We start from the raw sequence: 21,614 nt of genomic DNA, 5'->3' as shown, positions 1-21,614 counted from the left end.
TTGAGAATGGCGGCAAGGTGGTGTAGTGGGTAGCACTCTTGCCTAGCAGTAAAAAGGCTCACTGATTCAAATCCCAGCCACGACACTACCAGCCTGCAGTTTGCATGTTCTCCCTGTGCCTGCGTGGGTTTCCTCCCATACTCCAAAGACATGTTGGTAGGTTAATTGGCTTCTGTCCATAATTGACCCTAGTATATGAATGTGAGTTGGGGACCTTGGGTTGTGGGCTTCTTTAGAGTAGGGACCGATGTGAGTGTGCAATGTATGTGCGGAGCGCTGTGTAAAATTGACAGTGTTATATGGGTACCATAAAATAATAACATAATAGATGAGCATCTTAATGAGACACAATATACAGGGATAGGGACAACTGTAGACCCCCACCTACACTCACTCAGGTTGGACTGGTGTCTTTATTCAACCTTACTATCTATGTAACTATGTAGCTGTGCAGCCACCGTCATTGCGGCTCAACCATTCAAGCCCCTGGAAGACCGGGTGAAGATGGTCAGTGGTGACAGCATGCCGCTGGAGGGCTCTGTTTTAAGGTAAGTCTTTCATAATGTGCTAGTATGCGGTGTATACTAGCACATTATGACATTAACCTGCAGGGACCAGATTTTTTTTTTTTTTTTTCGATGTCAAGACTTAACTACCACTTTAAGGCAACTTAAAGTGGCGTTAAAGGTTCAGCTTTTTTTTTGGTTTTTAAATAACAAACATGTCATACTTACCTGCTCGGTGCAATGGTTTTGCAGAGAGCAGCCCTGCACCTTTTCTTCTTGGGTCCCCCGCCATCACTCCTGGCTCCTCTCCCTTGACCAGTGCCCTCAGGGCAAGCCACTTGCTATGGGGGCACTGGTGTGTGCTCGCTCTCAAGTCCTGCTCTATGCGTCCATAAGACACATGAAGCAGCTGCTTGGCCCGGCCCCTGCCGGCCTCTCCCCATTTGCCAATGACTGCCGCTGCTGGCTCAGCCAATGAGGACTGGGAGTCCCGGGACAGCTGAGGCTCCCGTGCACATTGCTGTATTGAGAGGGAGATTAGGTGAGGTTTTTTACAGTCTAATGCCCCGTACACACGGTCGGACTTTGTTCGGACATTCCGACAACAAAATCCTAGGATTTTTTCCGACGGATGTTGGCTCAAACTTGTCTTGCATACACACGGTCACACAAAGTTGTCGGAAAATCTGATCGTTTTAAACGCGGTGACGTAAAACATGTACGTCGGGACTATAAACGGGGCAGTGGCCAATAGCTTTCATCTCTTTATTTATTCTGAGCATGCGTGGCACTTTGTCCGTCGGATTTGTGTACACACGATCGGAATTTCCGACAACGGATTTTGTTGTCGGAAAATTTTATCTCCTGCTCTCCAACTTTGTGTGTTGGAAAATCCGATGGAAAATGTCCGATGGAGCCTACACACGGTCGGAATTTCCGACAACATGCTCCGATCGGACATTTTCCATCGGAAAATCCGACCGTGTGTACGGGGCATAACAGGGGGAGTTCTTTTACATTGTGAGATTTCTTCTCACTTTCTGTTATTTCTCTGAGACAGGAATTGATTGGAACTTTTCCCAATGGTACCCACATAGCAAAAAAAAAAAAACAAAAAAAAACAAAACACAACATGGCAGGGGATTTAACCCTTCCCTATCTAAAATTATAAACGTTTTGGCTAAAGATATACTTTATTATTATTATTATTATTATTATTATTATTCAGGATTTATATAGCGCCAACAGTTTACGCAGCGCTTTACAATATAAAAGGGAGACAATACAGTTATAATATAATACAATACAATAGGATTAAGAGGGCCCTGCTCAGAAGAGCTTACAATCTAATAGGGTGGGGCAGGTGGTACAAAAGGTTGTAACTGTGGGGAATGAGCTGGTGGAAGTGGTAGGAGATTAGTTGGAGACGTGATAGGCTTTCCTGAAGAGATGAGTTTTCAGGGATTGCCTGAAGGTAGCAAGAGTAGGGGCTAGCCGGATAGATGGAGGTAGCGAGTTCCAGAGGATGGGAGAGGCTCTGGAGAAATCCTGGAGACGAGCATGGGAGGAGGAGATGAGAGAGCTTGAAAGCAGGAGGTCTTGAGAGGAGCGGAGAGGACGATTTGGGTGATATTTGTAATATTCTATTACTTTAGAGTCTAACTCCAGGCAGAAAGGATTGTCCTTACAATGCCTCCTCCCACACTGCAAGGGTTAAAAGCTCATTAAGTCTAATGTTGGCCATACACTATACATAAAATTGGCCGAACCCATTTTCAAAATATGAACATTTGGCGGGGAGCGCAAGCAATAGTGCCATCATGTAATGACCAATAAATTATTCAGTGGACATAAATAAATGCATTTTTTGCGTGTTTTTTACATATACTTAGTGCAGACAGCTCGGATGGGAAACACATTAACCTTTCAATTTATCGTTAGTTCGTCAGAAAATTTCCAAACTTGTCCTTCGTTTTTTCGGCTCAAAAATGTCCTAATAATTATCAATTTTGTGCCCATTAACTGGCTGAAAAACGAACGAACTGTCTAAATGACCGAAATTCGGCCGATTTTTCGTATAGTGTATGGCCAGCATAACAGTAGTGAAATAAGGTGTATACTTACTTTATTCCTCACCCCAGCGGGTTTCTTCCATCTGTGCAACTGGTCCCCTGAAGACTTTTCTCTAAAGCTAGGTATATGCTAGTAGATATTCATTCAACATTTTTTATTGCAAGAGCGTTGTAAGAACATTTGTTCTTTTTGCTAATCATTAGTGGTGTTAAATCAACATTTGTTTTCCACCACAGTGACAAGAAAATTTGAAGGTGCAGGATAATTTTTTTTTTTTGAACCCATTAATTTCTAACAGTGTATGTGGTTTTCATTCAGTTTAATTCATTCCAAAACTGAATGTTAAAGGAGACGTACACAAAGACAAGAGAGCGCAAGGCTACCTTAGTGTGATATTGTTTAATGCCAAAAATTCTAGATTCAAGTTAAAAGGGTTACACTCACAAACATGGATCAGAGGGTCACATGTACAGCAAAGTGGATGTCTCCTCTCCTGGCCTGAATGGATGGGTTGGCTCCTAAAAATGAGTAATATGGATAGGGGATGTTAGAGCGAACGCCGCTTCCTCATTGTGTCAGGCTGTGCCAAAGCTCATTTGTCTGTACTTCTCCTATGGATCACAGGAGTGCAATTCTTTCTGTGACCCGTTTTCAGCAGACAGCGGGCTGAAGTCTGTTGTCGGCTGATGTCACAGAGCCGGTCCAGGCTCTGGCAAGATCGCAAAAAAGAAGTTAGGATCCGCCCACATGCCTGGACCGGCACCTGGCTCAGCCTTCCCAGTGAGCCGCTGAGAGCCTGAGCTGGCCACCACAGCCCCCTCCACAGCCCAGCACTCCAATGAGTGAGGAGGGAGCAGAGCACTGAGCAGTGACTGACAGTCTGCAGCTCTCTGCTCAGGGAGCTCTGAGAACCGAAGGATCGGCGATGTTTGAACATTTGGTTCTCAGCCTAAGTGTCGCCGGGGGACAGATGCAGCATTGGACCGATTCACCTAGGTAAGTATGATTCTGCAAAAAAAAAAAACATACATCATCAATAATTAATACCATCAATTGTGTAACAAGTTAAAAAAAAATGTTTTGTAAAAATTCTAAGAAATGTCAATACAGAGAAAAGTACATAAAGTCCCATGAACATTTCGTGATACATCCAAACCACAGTGTTTTTGACTACCTGTAATGGGGGTCACTACGTTCCAGTGAGTACAATGCACATGTGAATGTTGGTGAAAAAGAGATATATTTAAGTCACGGGTGAATTTGATCACATAGGCATTTAGATATAACAGAATATTCATAAGACTTTATGTACTTTTGTCTGCATTGACATTTCTTTTCAACACATTTGCGCCCTATGATCGTCAAGTCAATGAGACTCGCTGGATCACAGATCGGAGTAAGGGGTCGATCCCGAACCTTTTCCACGTGATCAGCTGTCAGCCAATGACAGCTGATCATGTGATGTAAACAGAGCCGGTAATCGGCTATTTGTTCTCCTCACACTATCAGTGAGCTATCAAAAAAAAAGCCAATCACCGGCGGCTGTCAGAGGGACATCGGTCCCGATCAAGGAGAGCAGCCGCCATCTCATCTGTGCCCACCTGTGCCAGCTGCCAGTGCCACCTACCAGTGCCCACCAGCGCCACCTACCAGTGCCCACAGTGCCACCCATCAGTGCCCACTCTGCCACCTATCAATGTCACCAATCAGTGCCTCATCAACAGTGCTGCTCATCGGTGTCACCTACCAGCGCCACCTATCAGTGCCACCCATAAGTGCCCATCAGTGCCATCTATCAGTGGTACCTATGAGTAGCACCTATCAGTGCCCATCAGTGCCACCCATCAGGGCCCATCAGTGTCATCTTATCAGGGGCCATCAGTGCCGCCTTATCTGTGTCCATCAGTACCGCCTTATCTGCCCCCATCAGTGCCACCTTATCTGTGCCTATCAGTGCCAACCAGTGCAGCCTATCAGTGCACATTAGTGCCGCCTCATCAGCGCATATCAATGAAGGAGAAAAATTAACTGTTTGCAAAATTTTATAACAAACTATGAAACATGATTTTTTTTTTTCTAAATTTTCTGTCTTTTTTTGTTTGTTTAGCAAAAAATAAAAACCCCAGTGGTGATTAAATACCACCAAAAAAAAGCTCTTTTGTGTGAAAAAATGATAAAAATTTCTTTTTGGTACAGTGTTGTATGACCGCGCAATTGTCATTCAAAGAGTAACAGCACTGAAAGCTGAAAATTGGTCTGGGCAGGAGGGGGGTTTAAGTGCCCAGTAAGCAAGTGGTTAAACTACTTTTAAAATGACATTCCAATATACTCAGAATTTTTGTATGAATTTTTCTAAGAATTTGTGTACAAATTTTCATTCGAAGTTCTACCCAGCTTTAGATGCTCCACCCAATGGTTGCACGCTGAGATCATCAAGTATACTGCAGAACCAACAGAATGGTGAGGTGGTCTGCTTACACCATGGAGTGTCAGCGAGAAGAGGAGAGCACTGGAGCAAGGAATAAAATATTATAGTTTATTTCTCTACCCCTAGACTTAATGCAGTATTAAACCCAAAAGCAAACATTTATTATATTGCAGCTTACCAATTCTTGGATGTGGTGACCGCATTCGTTTTCTTTTTTAGGCTTTCTTTCCCTTATTTTCATCTGGTGATCCAGCCAGTAGGTCTGTTGTTTTTTCAAAAGAACAAGTTCTCTTGCAGGTGTAGCAGTTACATGACTGAGACAGTCATTTAACACTGACAAGGGTGCTTACAGTTATCAGCTTTTATTGGTTTATGTAAAACATTTATGCCAACTGCTTATAAATAGCTGGAGTTTGGTTTCAAATTTTTAGTATATTTAAATCTGTTAGTACATTTAACACTCCCCTCCCCCAAGATTAAAGCGAAACTAAAGTCTCATTTTTTTTTTTCATTTAAAAATAACAAACATGTCATATTTACCTGCTTTGCGCAGTGGTTTTGCACAGAGAAGCCCAGATCTTCCTCTTCTCGGGTACCTTGCTGGTACTCCTGGCCCTTCCCTTCTGCTGAGTGCCCCCACACAAGGCCCCTGATAGGGCAGCACAACCGGCCCTGTTGTACCGGGCCCGGCCCCATCAGCTACACAGGGGGGCCCGGCAGCATTACAGTTCATTGCTGCATTAACCACTTACGGACTGCTGCACACCGATATACGTCCTAACATTCAAGAGGAGTATCGTTGTTATGGCAGCAGCTAGCCGCCATAACCCCGGTATCCTCTTCTTCGGCGGACAGTCCAGTTTCTGATAATAGTGGTCTCAGCGGCGGATTCGCCACAAGATCACTTTTATCAGCGGCGGGAGAGGGGGCCCCCCCGGCACTCTACGGTGCCCACGCTCGTTTACCGGAGCCGTCGGTAGCGGCGGAGCCGATTGGATCTTTCTCGGTGTTAGGTATGGAGAAGAGTGAGGGGAAGATGGCCCCCACCCGTCTCCATACCATTGCAGGGCGGAAGCAACGTCAAAACGTCACTTCCATCCATAGCTCTTAAAGGGCCTTTTTTTTTTTCAAATGACAATTTATCTATTTTTTATTTATTGCATTTTAGTGTAAATATGAGAGCTGAGGTCTTTTTGACCCTAGACCTCATATTTAAGAGGTCCTGTCATGCTTTTTTTCTATTACATTCCTTGTAATAGGAATAAAAGTGACACCATTTTTTAATAAAAGAACAGTGTAAAAATAAAAAATAAAAAGGTAAAATAGATAAGAAAAAAAAAAAATGTAAACGCGCCTTGTCCCAAGAAATCGCTTATGTGAGTAGCGCCCGCATATGAAAACTGTGTTCAAACCACACATGTGAGGTATCGCCCCAATCGGTTCAGCGAGAGCAATAATTCTAGCCCTAGACCTCTGCTGTATCTCAAAACATGCAACCTGTAGAATTTTTTAAACGTCACCTATGGAGATTTTTAAGGGTAAAAGTTTGTCGCCATTCCACAAGCGGGTGCAATTTTGAAGTGTGGCATGTTGGGTATCAATTTACTGGGAGTAAAAAAAATTGGGCTAACTTTACTGTTGTTTTATTTTTTAATTTAAAAAAAGTGTATTTTTTCCAAAAAAAGTGCGCTTGTAAGACTGCTGCGCAAATACAGTGTAACAGAAAGTATTGCAACGACCTCCATTTTATTCTCTATGGCAGGGGTCGGGAACCTTTTTGGCTGAGAGAGCAATGAACGTCACATATTTTAAAATGTAATTCCGTGAGAGCCATACAATATGTTTAAAACTAAATACAAGTAAATGTGTGCATTTTATGTAAGACCAATACATTTAAAGTACAAGTACAAGTACAAGTCTCTGAATTCTTTTTTTTAACAATCAGGTGTTCTTTATTAAGGGATAAATCACACAATAAAGATATACGGCAAAGTTGCCGAACATGACATGACCTCTGAATTCTTTTTATTAACGTTGTTATGCTGTTGCTAACGGTAGTATGCCTGTAAAGGGGCGCATGTTTCCTGTGTTTAGAACAGTCTGACAGAAAAATTCCTTTTTAAAAGGAAAAAAAGTCATGTAAAACTATTGCTAACGCCGGCTATAATGAATTGTCGGTCCGGCAATACACATAAAGTTCATTGATAAAAACGGCATGGAATTTCCCCACAGCGGAACCCTGAACCAAAATTTAAAAAAAAAATGCGTGGGGGTCCCCCTAAATTCCATACCAGGCCCTTCAGGTCTGGTATGATATTAAGAGGAGCCACGCGCCAAAATAAAAAAAAAATGGCGTGGGGGTCCCCCTAAATTCCATACCAGGCCCTTCAGATCTGGTATGGATATTAAGGGGAACCCCACACAAAAATTGAACAAAAAATGGCTTGGGGGTCCCCCTCAAAATCCATACCAGACCCTTCAGGTCTGATATGGATTTTAAGGGGACCCCCGCTCAAATTTTTTTTAAAAATGGCGTGGGGTCCCCCCAAAAATCCAATCCATACCAGACCCTTCTCTGAGCATGCAACCTGGCAGGCAGCAGGAAAAGAGGGGGGGACAAGAGAGCGCCCCCTCTCCTGAACCGTACCAAGCCACATGCTCTCAACATTGGGAGGGTGCTTTGGGGTAGAAGGGCCTCATTCCCACAACCCTTGCCCATTGGTTGTGGGGGTCTGTGGGCAGGGGGCTTATCGGAATCTGGAAGCCCCCTTTAACAAGGGGACCCCCAGATCTTGGCCCCCCTGTGTGAATTGGTAATGGGGTACAAATGTACCCCTACCATTTCACAAAAAAAGTGTCAAAAAGGTTAAAAAACACAAGAGGGGAGTGCGCATGCGCGCGGCGCCGAGGTCGGACATGAACTGACTCCGCTCCACACGCCTCCGGCCAGATCAGCATAAACCAGCGAGAGGGGAACGAGCGCAACTCCACCAAACTGACATTCCGGAGCCTGGGAGCGGACGATACAGCGGAGAGGGTCGGGAAACAACCGAAACCCCCCACAGCACCTCAGGAACACCCGCGCTTCTAAGGCCCAGCAGTCTCCCTCTCCCAAGATGGCGCCTGGGAAGGGAGATTCCACACGCAGCGGAGCCTCAGCACAGCGACGGACCCCGCAGCCCTCCACACAACAGGGAGGGGATCTCACTGAGGGCCACACAACTCAAGTCCAGCACCAGAACTGGGTGACCCAGCAGCCACTACAGCAATCAAAGCCTACAGCACCTGAGAAGGTTAGTCCCCAGACACAGCTGCGGCCCCCCCAGCCTAAGATGGCGCCAGCCAGGGGAGATCACCCACATGAGGGAAACCAGATGCAGACACAGCAGAATGAACCGCTCCACCCAGCAATTACTTTCCTTGCTGAGGTGCACAGAGACCCCTTCTCCTCCCAGTCCCAGGAGGGACCTTGCTCCCCACAGAGCGACCACCCACAGATGTCCCCATTATCGGGCTCCTCGGACAGACCATTATTATTCACTGACTCCCCAGCCTCCTCCACAGACAGGCAAATGGCCGAAATTGCTGAATTAGCCATGAGTCAAAACAGTGGGCCTTCCTCACAACCACCTGTCCTTCCTGCAGGGTACTCAGGTGACACAGTTCTCCTAGCTAGATTCTCAGCACTCCTGCAACAGGAACTGTCTAAAGCTTGTAACATTATTACTATGGGTATGAAAGATGACTTCCAAAATATAGGGGAGAGATTAGACACGATCGAGTCCAAAATGGATGGGACAGTTAAAAGGGTGAACCAAAACTCCAAAATGATCACATCCCTGCAGGACCAACTATACCAAGCAAATGCAAAAATTGAAGATTTGGAAAACAGGTCTAGAAGGTATAACTTCCGCGTACGCGGCCTCTCAGAATCTGAACTAGACCTGGAAGATTCGATCCACAATCTAATGAAACAATTGATACCGGACATTTCCCCTCACCAACTGGAACTGGACAGGGTGCATCGAGCCCTGACAGCCCCAAGACAAGACGACTGCCACGCGACGTGATAGTTAAGCCTCATTTCTACCGCATTAAAGAAAGGATCATGTTGGAAGCAAGAAACCATGGAGACATAACCATCTCAGGTTACCCAATCCAGATTTTCTTGGACATAGCCCAAGTAACAATCCAGAAAAGGAGAGCTTTGAAGCCGCTGCTCAACCAACTCATCAAGCGACAGATCAAATACAGATGGTCGTTCCCATTCCGATTGTCATTCTTCTACAAAGGCAAGTCGCATTCATTTACTACCTTCCAGTCGGGCGAGGCCCTTCTCCAAGATTTGGGCCTTCTGTCTATGGAACCACAGGGATCTAACGCCCTACTCGACGAAAGTCGACCGATTTCCCCCTGTGGTCTCAGCAGAAAGGTCCTAGAGCCAGGAAATCTCCGTCAGTAACCTGAACCCTATCCAAGAAGCAGATCACAACCTCGGTATTTGTGACCGAGTACTCTGGCATTGGTCCAAGACCTACTCTTGAAGACCCTGCGGCAGGCGTCTGACTGTTCCCGAAGACGCTGTATCCGTTGACGCCGTTCCTGTTTGATACAGACTTAAAAGTTGACTTTATATCAGGTTATAAGTTATGTTGTCTTAGGTATCCCGAGAGGGAAATCTGCTTTATCAGCAGAATTGCCTCCACACTTTTTCGCCTCTCCCCACCCCTCCACTATTATGTTTGATTTTAGTAGTGAAACTTCCCAAATAATTTGCGAGTGGACCCCGCTCACCCGCAACTGAAGCTAGTAAATAGTGCCGGAGGTGAACCGCATGCCACCACAAGTGAACCTGTCTCCACCGCAAGCGGAGAGACAACTTCACGACAAAAACTCAGGGGCTGGCCACCCCTGCAACCACACTGCAATGCAGTGTGCTGGTGCCTTTTTAGCACCTCCCCTTTTTTTTTATTTTTTTTATTTTTTTATTTATTCCCCCTTTTTATCTCTTCTGAAAATCTCTTTGTAGTTCTAGCTATAATTAACAGGTTTTGCTTAATGCTACAACAAAAAACAGCACTACACTATATGTGTTTCTATTTTTCTAATTCTATCTTTTTCCCTCCCTTATCCCTCTTCTACCCCCTAAACGCGCTCCTGCTCCACGCAAGAACTCGAGAGGAGGATCCAAGAGACTTCCGAATAATTCCACTGAAACGCCTAAAATGTGAGTACAGCCTTCCAAACAGCCATGTCCTGTAGAAACCAACCTACCTACACGATACTGACGCACAATACACAGGGTCTTAACTCCCCAACTAAACGGACCAAGGCTTTTCAGCAATATCATAAATTAGGGGCGGACATCCTCTTTTTACAGGAGACGCATTTCTCACGTACGTCAGCCCCAAAATATCTGAACGCAAAATACTCGACGGTTTATCTGTCTAACGGTCCAGATAAAAAGAGAGGAGTAGCTATATGCATTGCTAAAAGGGTCCCCTTCACCCCCACTACTGTGATAAGGGATAGGGAGGGCCGCTATATTATGGTCGCTGGTAGGATCAATGACAGTGCGGTCACCTTTCTTTCCTATTACGCTCCTAACGTTGGACAGATAAACTTTTTTAATACAATGCTGGAGGTCATAACACCCCATTTAGTAGGTCATGTGATGCTAGGAGGAGACAGTAACACCTCCCTTGATCAAATTCTAGATAAGTCGGACCCCCGAAAGACGACCCTAAAGCATACCCCTAAACAAAGCAGCACCCTAGCACGTCTGCTCCACAATCACGACCTGATAGACCTCTGGAGTGACGCCCACCCCACAGAACGGGACTACACATTCTACTCGCACGTACACAAAACATACTCGCGCATTGATCACTTGTTCACACTATCCCCATTACTCCCATATATCTCATCAACTAAAATAGTGCCAACAGCATGGTCGGACCACTCTGCGGTCCTGGTGGTTCTATCAGATCTATGGTCGAAATCAAGACAGCCTTCTTTGCGATTGAACGAATCCTTACTGAGCGACCCTATAATCGCCAAGGAAGTTGAGAAAGCCATACAACAATATTTTCAAGAAAATACCCTTCCGTCCTCTTCTCCAGAGATAGTATGGGCAGCCCACAAGGCCACCCTACAGGGGATATATTAATACAACTAGCTACCAAGGCCAAGAGAGAACGAACTCAAATAATTCAACAACAAGAAAGAGAGTTATATAGACTAACACATGAACAAAAATCTAACCCGCAAACGGACCTTAGAAGCCAGATTGATACAGCAAGAACAGCATTAAATTTGAGTCTCATTACTAAAGCAGAGAAATATGTCAGATGGGCTAAACACCGCTATTACACAATGGGGGACAAATCAAATAGATTACTAGCTAGAAAACTAAACCCAAGACCTTATAACCCGGCGCTCCCCAAACTGAGACTGCAGACTGGACAAGTGACACAAAATCCCCAACTCATACTCCAGGAATTCTATACATTTTACTCTAAACTATATGACTCCCCAAAGGACTTCAACGTAAACAAAGCTGAAGAATTCCTGAGGGATTTACCACTCCCAACTTTATCTAGTGACCATGCTGAGATAATGGAGGCAAAGTTTACGACGAATGAAGTAGCGGTGGCTATCAAATACCTGAACCCGTCGAAGTCTCCGGGTCCAGATGGATTCTCAGGCCACTATTACCGCAAATGCGCGGAAATTCTGTCTCCTCGTCTTTGCGCCTTTTATAATTCACTAAGAAAGGGGCTTCCGATTCCACTTCATGAAAATAAGGCCTTTATACATGTTATACCTAAACCGAATAAAGACCACGGGGACTGTGCGAACTACCGCCCCATATCGTTGATCAACGTAGACCTCAAAATACTGACAAAGATATTAACCACCCGCATGAACTCGTTCATTTCGAAATATAGCCATCCAGACCAGACAGGATTTGTCCCCAATAGACAAGCACCTGACCAAACTAGACGCATAATAGACATAATCTCTGCTTTAAACTCGGGTTGGGATGGAGGGGGCCGGAGAGGAGCACTATTGGTCTCATTAGACCTACATAAAGCGTTCGATTCCCTATCCTGGGACTACCTTTTATTTATTTTGGGAAAATATCGGTTTGGACCTCACTTTCTAACCACACTTAAAACAATTTACAGTTACCCCACAGCTAATCTAGTAGTCAAAGGATATAAATCCCAAAACATAAAGATACTAAGAGGTACTAGACAGGGATGTCCCTTGTCCCCCCTATTATTTATTTTAGCCCTAGAGCCCCTGGCCATTAAAATCCGAGAACATCAGGATATACTGGGGGTGCGATGCGGCGACCGGGAGCACAAATGTGCAATGTTTGCGGATGACATCTTATTGCTTCTTTCCTCTCCGGTCACCTCCTTACCCAACCTACAGTTAGTGTTGAGACACTTCACGGAATTTTCGGGACTTAAAGTGAACCACTCTAAAACTCAGGGGCTTAACGTTTCCTTGCATACACACATAATCCAAGCATTACAACAATCCTACCCTTTTAAATGGCAAAAGGAGACAATGCCATATTTGGGCATCTTCCTTACACCTACCCTTACTACACTGTATAAACATAATTATCCCCCACTATTTAGGAAAATACTTGACGATCTCAAAAAATGGTCAAATAACCCTCCGTCATGGTTTGGAAGGCTGTGCTCAATTAAAATGACGGTCTTGCCGAAGGTGCTATATCTGTTTAGGTCCCTCCCAATAGCAGTTGTAAGGAAAGATTTACAGATATTCCAGAGAAAATTGTTAGACTATGTGTGGGGACACAGGAGACCTAGAGTGAACAGGAGAACACTTTATACACCAAAGCTGAGAGGGGGCCTGGGAATGCCAGACTTACTCAAATATTTCCAAGCAGCACAAATGTCCAAATTGATCAAATTCCACACTAGGCAGCCCAGACCGCTCTGGATGTCAATTGAATCCTCTCTGTACCCTGACAGAGAGATTAGTCAATTAATTTTATGGGTCAGATGGTAGACGCACCAACTAGAAATAAAACATTACTAGATCTACTGATTACCAACAATACAGACCTGATAACAGATGTGGAAATACGGGGCAATTTAGGTAACAGCGATCACAGGTCAATTAGTTTCAGTATAAATCACACAAATAGGAGACAGGAAGGGAACACAAAGACACTGAATTTCAAAAGAGCCAACTTCCCTAAACTACAAACCTTGCTAAAAGGCATAAATTGGGATAAAATATTAGGAACAAAGAATACGGAGGAGAGATGGGTTTGCTTTAAGAGCATATTAAATAAGGGCATTAGACAATGTATCCCATTGGGTAATAAATTTAAAAGAGCGAACAAACATCCTGGATGGCTTAACTCCAATGTAAAAATGCATATAAAAGCAAAGGAGAAGGCCTTCAAAAAATACAAGGTTGAGGGATCATCCACAGCATTCAGAATTTATAAAGAATGCAATAAGAAATGTAAGGGTGCCATTAGGTTGGCTAAGATAGAACATGAAAGACACATAGCGGAGGAGAGCAAAAAAAATCCCAAGAAATTCTTTAAGTATGTAAACAGTAAAAAAGGGAGGACAGACCATATTGGCCCCATAAAGAATGAGGAAGGACATCTGGTTACAAAGGATGGGGAGATGGCAAAGGTATTGAATTTATTCTTCTCCTCAGTCTTCACGAGTGAATCGGGGGGCTTCAGTAACCAAAACTGCAGTGTTTATCCTCATGACACAACACAGGAAGCACCTACATGGTTAACAGAGGACGGAATTAAAATTAGACTTGAGAAACTTAACATTAATAAATCACCGGGACCAGATGGCTTGCATCCGAGGGTACTTAGGGAACTCAGTCAGGTGATTGCCAGACCGTTGTTCCTAATTTTTACAGACAGTCTATTGACTGGAATGGTACCAGCTGATTGGAGAAAAGCCAATGTAGCACCAATATTTAAAAAGGGCCCAAAAAACATCCCTGGGAATTACAGACCAGTTAGCCTAACATCAATAGTATGTAAACTCTTGGAGGGGATGATAAGGGACTATATACAAGATTTTAGTAATAAGAATGATATCATTAGCAGTAATCAGCATGGATTCATGAAGAATCGTTCTTGCCAAACCAATCTATTAACCTTCTATGAGGAGGTGAGTTGCCATCTAGATAAAGGAAGGCCCGTAGACGCGGTGTATCTGGATTTTGCAAAAGCATTTGACACAGTTCCCCATAAACGTTTACTGTACAAAATAAGGTGCGTTGGCATGGACCATAGGGTGAGTACATGGATTGAAAACTGGCTACAAGGGCGTGTTCAGAGGGTGGTGATAAATGGGGAGTACTCAGAATGGTCAGGGGTGGGTAGTGGGGTTCCCCAGGGTTCTGTGCTGGGACCAATCCTATTTAATTTGTTCATAAACGACCTGGAGGATGGGATAAACAGTTCAATCTCTGTATTTGCAGACGATACTAAGCTAAGCAGGGCAATAACTTCTCCGCAGGATGTGGAAATCTTGCAAAAAGACCTGAACAAATTAATGGGGTGGGCGACTACATGGCAAATGAGGTTCAATGTAGAAAAATGTAAAATAATGCATTTGGGTGGCAAAAATATGAATGCAATCTATACACTGGGGGGAGAACCTCTGGGGGAATCTAGGATGGAAAAGGACCTGGGGGTCCTAGTGGATGATAGGCTCAGCAATGGCATGCAATGCCAAGCTGCTGCTAATAAAGCAAACAGAATATTGGCATGCATTAAAAGGGGGATCAACTGCAGAGATAAAACGATAATTCTCCCGCTCTACAAGACTCTGGTCCGCCCGCACCTGGAGTATGCTGTCCAGTTCTGGGCACCAGTCCTCAGGAGGGACGTACTGGAAATGGAGCGAGTACAAAGAAGGGCAACAAAGCTAATAAAGGGTCTGGAGGATCTTAGTTATGAGGAAAGGTTGCGAGCACTGAACTTATTCTCTCTGGAGAAGAGACGCTTGAGAGGGGATATGATTTCAATTTACAAATACTGTACTGGTGACCCCACAATAGGGATAAAACTTTTTCGCAGAAGAGAGTTTAATACGACTCGTGGCCACTCATTACAATTAGAAGAAAAGAGGTTTAACCTTAAACTACGTAGAGGGTTCTTTACTGTAAGAGCGGCAAGGATGTGGAATTCCCTTCCACAGGCGGTGGTCTCAGTGGGGAGCATTGATAGCTTCAAGAAACTATTAGATAATCACCTGAATGACCGCAATATACAGGGATATGTAATGTAATACTGACACATAATCACACACATAGGTTGGACTTGATGGACTTGTGTCTTTTTTCAACCTCACCTACTATGTATGTAATGTGGTTAAAGGCGAAGGACAGGCCGGCCATGATGTGCCCGAGCTTGTCTTTCTCCCTAAATTTGTGGGACAGACTATCGACAGCCTACGGGTTTAGGTCCCAACACACCCCATTGGACCCTCTATTCGGGAATACACTGTTCACTCCGGGTCTTCAACCCCGGAATTTCTTGTGGTGGACCAACAAAGGTTTAATGCGCATTGCAGATTATTGTGACCACAGAGGTGCTTTATCGAAATCAACCCTACAGGAGAAATATGAATTTCCAAATTCAGAACTTTTCCGCTTTACCCAGATAAGGCATTTTTTAGCGACATTGAATCGCACCTCTGATATTACCACATTCACCCCAATGGAAAACCTCTGTAAGAATTTTGATAAGCACACTGGTCATATATCACAGATATATAATATTTTGACTTCATCTACCTCAAAACTGTATTATATGCATAAATGGGAACAAGACATGGAAATGGAATTAGATATGGAAGTATGGAACAAGATAATACTGAATGCATCTAAGTCGCTTGTTAATACCTCCCTGATAGAGGCAAACTATAAAGTAATGATGCGATGGTACATGGTCCCAGAGAGGATAGCAACTTTCGTTCCAGGGGCGTCCCCCCCGGTGCTTCAGAGGATGTAACGTAAATGGCACTTTTTTCCACACTTGGTGGACGTGCCCCAAAGTGAGGAGATTTTGGATACGCACGTACAACCTAATATACTCCCTCACACAAGCGAACCTAGTTAAATCACCTCTGCACGCGCTGTTGGGACGCCCAGTGGAGGGAGCATCAAAGTCAATGCGCAGACTAATCACATTTATATTTGTGGCGGCCAGGATTTCAATAGCTAAGTCCTGGAAGTCTCCCACAGTTCCCTTTTACTTACTAAAAGCCAAACTATCATGGATAATGGTAAATGAACGCCTTGCGGCAATATTGAAGGATAAGATGACCGGATTCAACAAAACTTGGGATCCTTGGATAAAATACCTCACCAACACGTAGGTTGCTGAATGATTGAGGCACCTACGGTGCGGCAGGAGCGCACCCCTACCATCTCCCCCCTCCCTCCCCCCTCCTACTCCTTCTCTTACTTGTTCTTCTTCTTTCTGCTTCTCTTGCTTTCTTTCTTTCTTTCCAGGTTCTCGATAACACTGTTATGTTTAATGGGTTGATGACTTGTTTTGTGTTCATCATATATAGTAGTGTAAAATGTTTATATGTCGGGTAGCACACAGGCTACAATAACACAATAAGTTAACAATTGAGTCCATTACAGTGATAAAAATCCTTACACTGGTGATGTACACGGACACTCTTGTTCCCCCCGGTCTGGTTCGGGAGTTTAGCAGATAAAGGAATAAAAGTTAGAAGCCAATAAATAAATATTGTGTTGAGGGGACTGTACCCTCGCCTAGCCACAGCAAGCTCCCAGGGGGGTGGCGGGTGGGGGAATGCAGTGCCATCTGCACAAGGTACGAACTCCATGAGCCAGGCCAGGACGAGGTAACTGTAAGTTAAAATACTAACCTGAAAGCGGTTACTCTCCCCTATAATTTTGTCCCCCCCCCCTCCTTTTTTCTTCCCTTTCTCTTTTTGTTTACGATCCTTACCTTTCACCACAGTCAATGACATCTATAACAGTATGCTAAATAATGTTCCTGGTTGTTTATTTTACTTTCTGTAAACCTAAAAACTGAATAGACACTATTGTTTAAAAAAAAAAAAAAACACAAGAGACGGTTTTTGACAAGTCCTTTATTAATTTCTTCTTCTTCCATCTTCTTTCTTCTGGTCTTCCTTCGGTGTTCTTTTTCTTTCTTCTTTCTTCTTTTTCCTCCATCTTCTTCTTCTCCATCTTCCGGGCAAGGATTGTGGGGATGAGGCCCTTCTCCCCATCAACATGGGGACAAGGTGCTTTGCAGGGCTACCCAAAAGCACCCTCCCCATGTTGAGGGCATGTGGCCTGGTACGGTTCAGGAGGGTTGGCGCTCTCTCGTCCTCCCTCTTTTCCTGCGGCCTGCCAGGTTGCGTGCTGGGATAAGGGTCTGGTATGGATTTTTGGGGGGACCCCCACGCCATTTTTTAAAAAAATTTGGCGCAGGGTTCCCCTTAAAATCCATACCAGACCTGAAGGGTCTGGTATGGATTTTGAGAGGGACCCCCACGCCATTATTTTTTTTTACATTTTGGTTCGGGGTTCCCCTGTGGGGAAATTCCATGTCGTTTTTATCAATGAACTGTTATGTGTATTGCCGGATCGACAATTCATTATAGCCGGCGCTAGCGAAAGTAGTTTTACATGACTTTTTTTTCTTTAGAAATGCCATTTTGCTGTCAGATTGTTCTAAACATGGGAAACATGCGCCCCTTTACAGGCATACTATAGACACCCCCCAGGTACGAAATTTAAAGGAATATTACACTTTTATTGTTTCACTTTAAAACATCCATGCATATAAGTCTTTAAAATTTGATTTCTCCCATAGACTTTTGAAGGGTGTTCCGCGGCTTTCGAATTTGCCGTGAACACCCCAAATAGTTCGCTGTTCCGCGAACGGGCGAACAGCCAATGTTAGAGTCAAACTCATGTTCAACCCGAACATAAAGCCCATCCCTTCCCGCAACGATGAACATGAGCGGTAGGAAATGAATGGATTGAAATGAGAATGTTTTATATTTTTAACGTTAATAATTTTTTTATTAAAGATTTGTCTGGGAGATGCAGCCATCAAAAGAGCCACATCTGTCTCGCGAGCCATAGGTTCCCGACCCCTGCTCTAAGGTGTTAGAAAAAAAAATGTATAAAGTATGGGGGCTTTAACTAATTTTCTAGCAAAAAAAAGCCTGTTTTTAACTTGTAAACAACAAATCTCAAAAAGGGGCTCGGTCCTTAAGTGGTTAATTTAACCCCTTCCCGCCGACCTTACGCAGATATGCGTACTCGGCTTTCCGGAGTTATACCGGGATGATGCCCGCAGCTGCAGGCATCATCCCAGTACCATTGTTTACAGCGGGCGATCGGCTACCCGTGTATAACAACCGATGCGGCTAAAAGCCGCTCGGCTGTTATACCGGAGGAGCGGGAGGGGACATGCTGTGCTAGTCTGTTACATACAGAACAGCCATAAGTTAAAAAAAAGTCAGCAAACAGCCATGTGACACAGAGCCATGATAGATCACCTGCTTAATGTGATGCCTGTGATGAATATTGTAATGCTGATCATTAGACGGTGAAATGCTACTTTACACTTAAGTTGGGGGAGCAGTAAACATGAGACCCCAGATCTCTCCTGTCATGGCTCTTGCTGTCACAAAAGGATGTTATTTATCCCTTGTGAAAGCAAAAAAAAGAAAGAAAAAAAAAAAAGTAAAGATACAGTGTACATTTTTTAAATTTTGAATAAAATAAAATTAAAAAGAAATTTAAACTGCCCCCGGTCTTTCGTGCTTATGCACAATTTCGAACTCGCACTTTGGCCCCGCACGAGTGTGTAAACAGCAACAAACCTGCATTTTGTTTCGAGACTGGATCAAGGGCGGGAACAGGGGTGAGGTCAAGGGCATGGTTGAAGGGGGCCCCGTCAGGTGGGCTGTACAGAGCCCTGCCCCCCACAGCAAGCAGCTTGCTATGGGGGGCACCCAAGCCGAGCTGCTGCTCTGTGTGTCCATTTGGCCCTGCACCCTCTCTCTCCTCATTGGCCCACTGGCATTGATTGACAGCGGAGGGAGCCAATGGCACCCCGCTGCTGGCTCAGCCAATGAGGAGAGAGAGCAGCTGAGGCAGCTGAGACTCTCATGCAACATCACTGGATAGAGATGGGGCTCAGGTGAGGGCTGAGGGAGGCTGCTGCACACAGAAGGTTTTTTATCTTAAAGCGGAGTCCCATCCAATTTTGAGAGGTGGTCTTAAGTGAAAGACCCCTTATTTTTGGATATTTAAAAAAAAATTTTAACTTTTTAACTTACCTTTTTAGGAAGTACTAAAAGTACTTCCGATCCAGCCGGGCCACGGCCGAGGACGTCACATCCTCTTCTGCAGTGAGCCCCTCGTTGTCTTCTGGGACATGTGTGTGTCCCAGAAGACAAGCTAGCCATTCACAAAGCGCCACATGACTCGCGCATGCGCAGTCGGAAACAAGTAGCGAAGCTGCAAGGCTCCACTGCCGGTTTCCCTTAGTTGGAATGGCTGCGCCTGCACCTGATCCGATGGATGGATCGGCCTCGGAGGGCCAACATGGACAGGTAAGTGTCCTTATTAAAAGTCAGCTGCTACAGTGTTTGCAGCTGCTGACTTTAAAAAAAAAAATTTTGGCTGGAACACCACTTAATGCATTGAATGCAAAAATTGAATGCATTGAAAGATAAAAAAAAAAAGCTTCTGACTTTAGAAGCACTTTAACATTGCCGCTGTCCAAAGTTGCCCCTGTGCTGCCCCTGTGCTCCTTCATCCAGAGTGGGGGCACTCTAATACAGGAGGTGTATTACTGTATAGATCACCAGGTGAAAAAAGCCTAAAAAAAGAAAACAAATGCAGTCACCACATCTAAGGATTGGTAAGCTGCAATATATTACTTTTTTTAGTTTTTGGTTTAATACTGCTTTAACTGTTTGCCGACCAGCGCATGCCGATTTACGTCGGCGAAATGGCATTGGTGGGCAAAAGGGCGTACAGGTACGTCACCTTTGAGAAGCTGTGCTGTGGGCACGTGTGCCCACCTCGGTCTCCGTGACCACGGGTCCCACGGACTCGATGTCCGCTGGGTGCCCGCGATCATGTCACAGAGAGGTAGAACGGGGAGATGCTTTTGTAAACAAAGCATTTCCCTGTTCTGCCTGGTGACAGGACAGAGATCACTGCTCTCTGTCATTGGGAGCAGTGATCGCTGTCATGTGAGTTGAAGCCCCTCCCCCGCACAGTTATAATCACTCCCTAGGACACACTTAACCCCTTCACCGCCCCCTAGTGGTTAACCCCTTCACTGCCAGTGTCATTTACACAGTAATCAATGCATTTTTATAGCACTGATCGCTGTATAAATGACAATGGTCCCAAAATAGTGTCAAAAATGTCCAATGTTTCCCCCTGAATGTCGCAGTCCTGATAAAAATGGCAGATCGCCGCCATTAATAACAATAAAAAAAAAATAATAATAAAAATGCCATAAAACTATCCCCTATTTTGTAGAAGCTATAACTTTTGTGCAAACCAATCAATATATGCTTATTGCGATTTTTCTTACCAAAAATATGTAGAAGAATACATATCTGCCTAGTGCAAAAAATAAAAACCGCAGAGGTGATCAAATACCACCAAAAGAAAGCTCTATTTTTGGGGAAAAAAGGAACGTCAATTTTGTTTGGGTGCAACTTTGCACGACCGCGCGATTGTCAGTTAAATCGACGCAGTACCGAATCACAAAAAGTGCTCTGGTCAGGAAGGGGGTAAAATCCTCCAGGGCTGAACATCAATCAGTGAAGCGATCCTTACAATGTTTTCTGCAGAAAGCCAAGTACTAAATAAATGAGTAAAGCAAATAAATAAAATCTTACAGAGTCTACCGCCATGCTGTGTATAGTGGCCACTGTTGATTACTTGGGTAACAATAGAATACCCCTGGGGGATTTCAAGTCTACTTTACTTCATTTGCATTCAAACTCTGCTTTTAAATCCCTAATGGGGGATTTACATTTTCCCTGCATCTCACATTTCAGTAAGCACTTCAACACCTGTGCAGTAGCTGGTGAAGAGAGCACTTGGGACTCATCTAGAAAGGCCTGCTGGCTGAGATCTCCGGGGAATCATCTTTGGGAAGAGCCGGGATTTGATGGGAAGCAGATTAGGAGAATGAGATTACACATCCAGTAACATTCTCCAAGAGTGTTTGTTTCTCCACATCTCCTGTACAAAGTGGATCGATTTCACAGGATTTCACAGGATGGTATCAATGGATAAGGCGAGGTCATGTGGGGTGGCCTGGGGTAGTCATCGGTGGCCGGAAGATGCTGTAGCATCCAAAAAAGTTGAAAACTGTAGGATTTGTATTATGGGCTGTTGATATCAATGGAAATCTGGTCACCTTTAGGGTTAACATTGTTGTGGTGCGGTAAGGTACAGCTGTTAACGCCTTCCACCCAACTGTCCCTCTTTTGGAACCAAATGTCTCTAGCCCTCTTTGCTCCTCAGTAGTCCCTCTT

Source organism: Aquarana catesbeiana, linkage group LG05 (assembly GCF_042186555.1).
Source record: "Aquarana catesbeiana isolate 2022-GZ linkage group LG05, ASM4218655v1, whole genome shotgun sequence".
Taxonomy (NCBI): Eukaryota; Metazoa; Chordata; class Amphibia; order Anura; family Ranidae; genus Aquarana; species Aquarana catesbeiana.
This window is presented reverse-complemented; position numbering follows the sequence as displayed.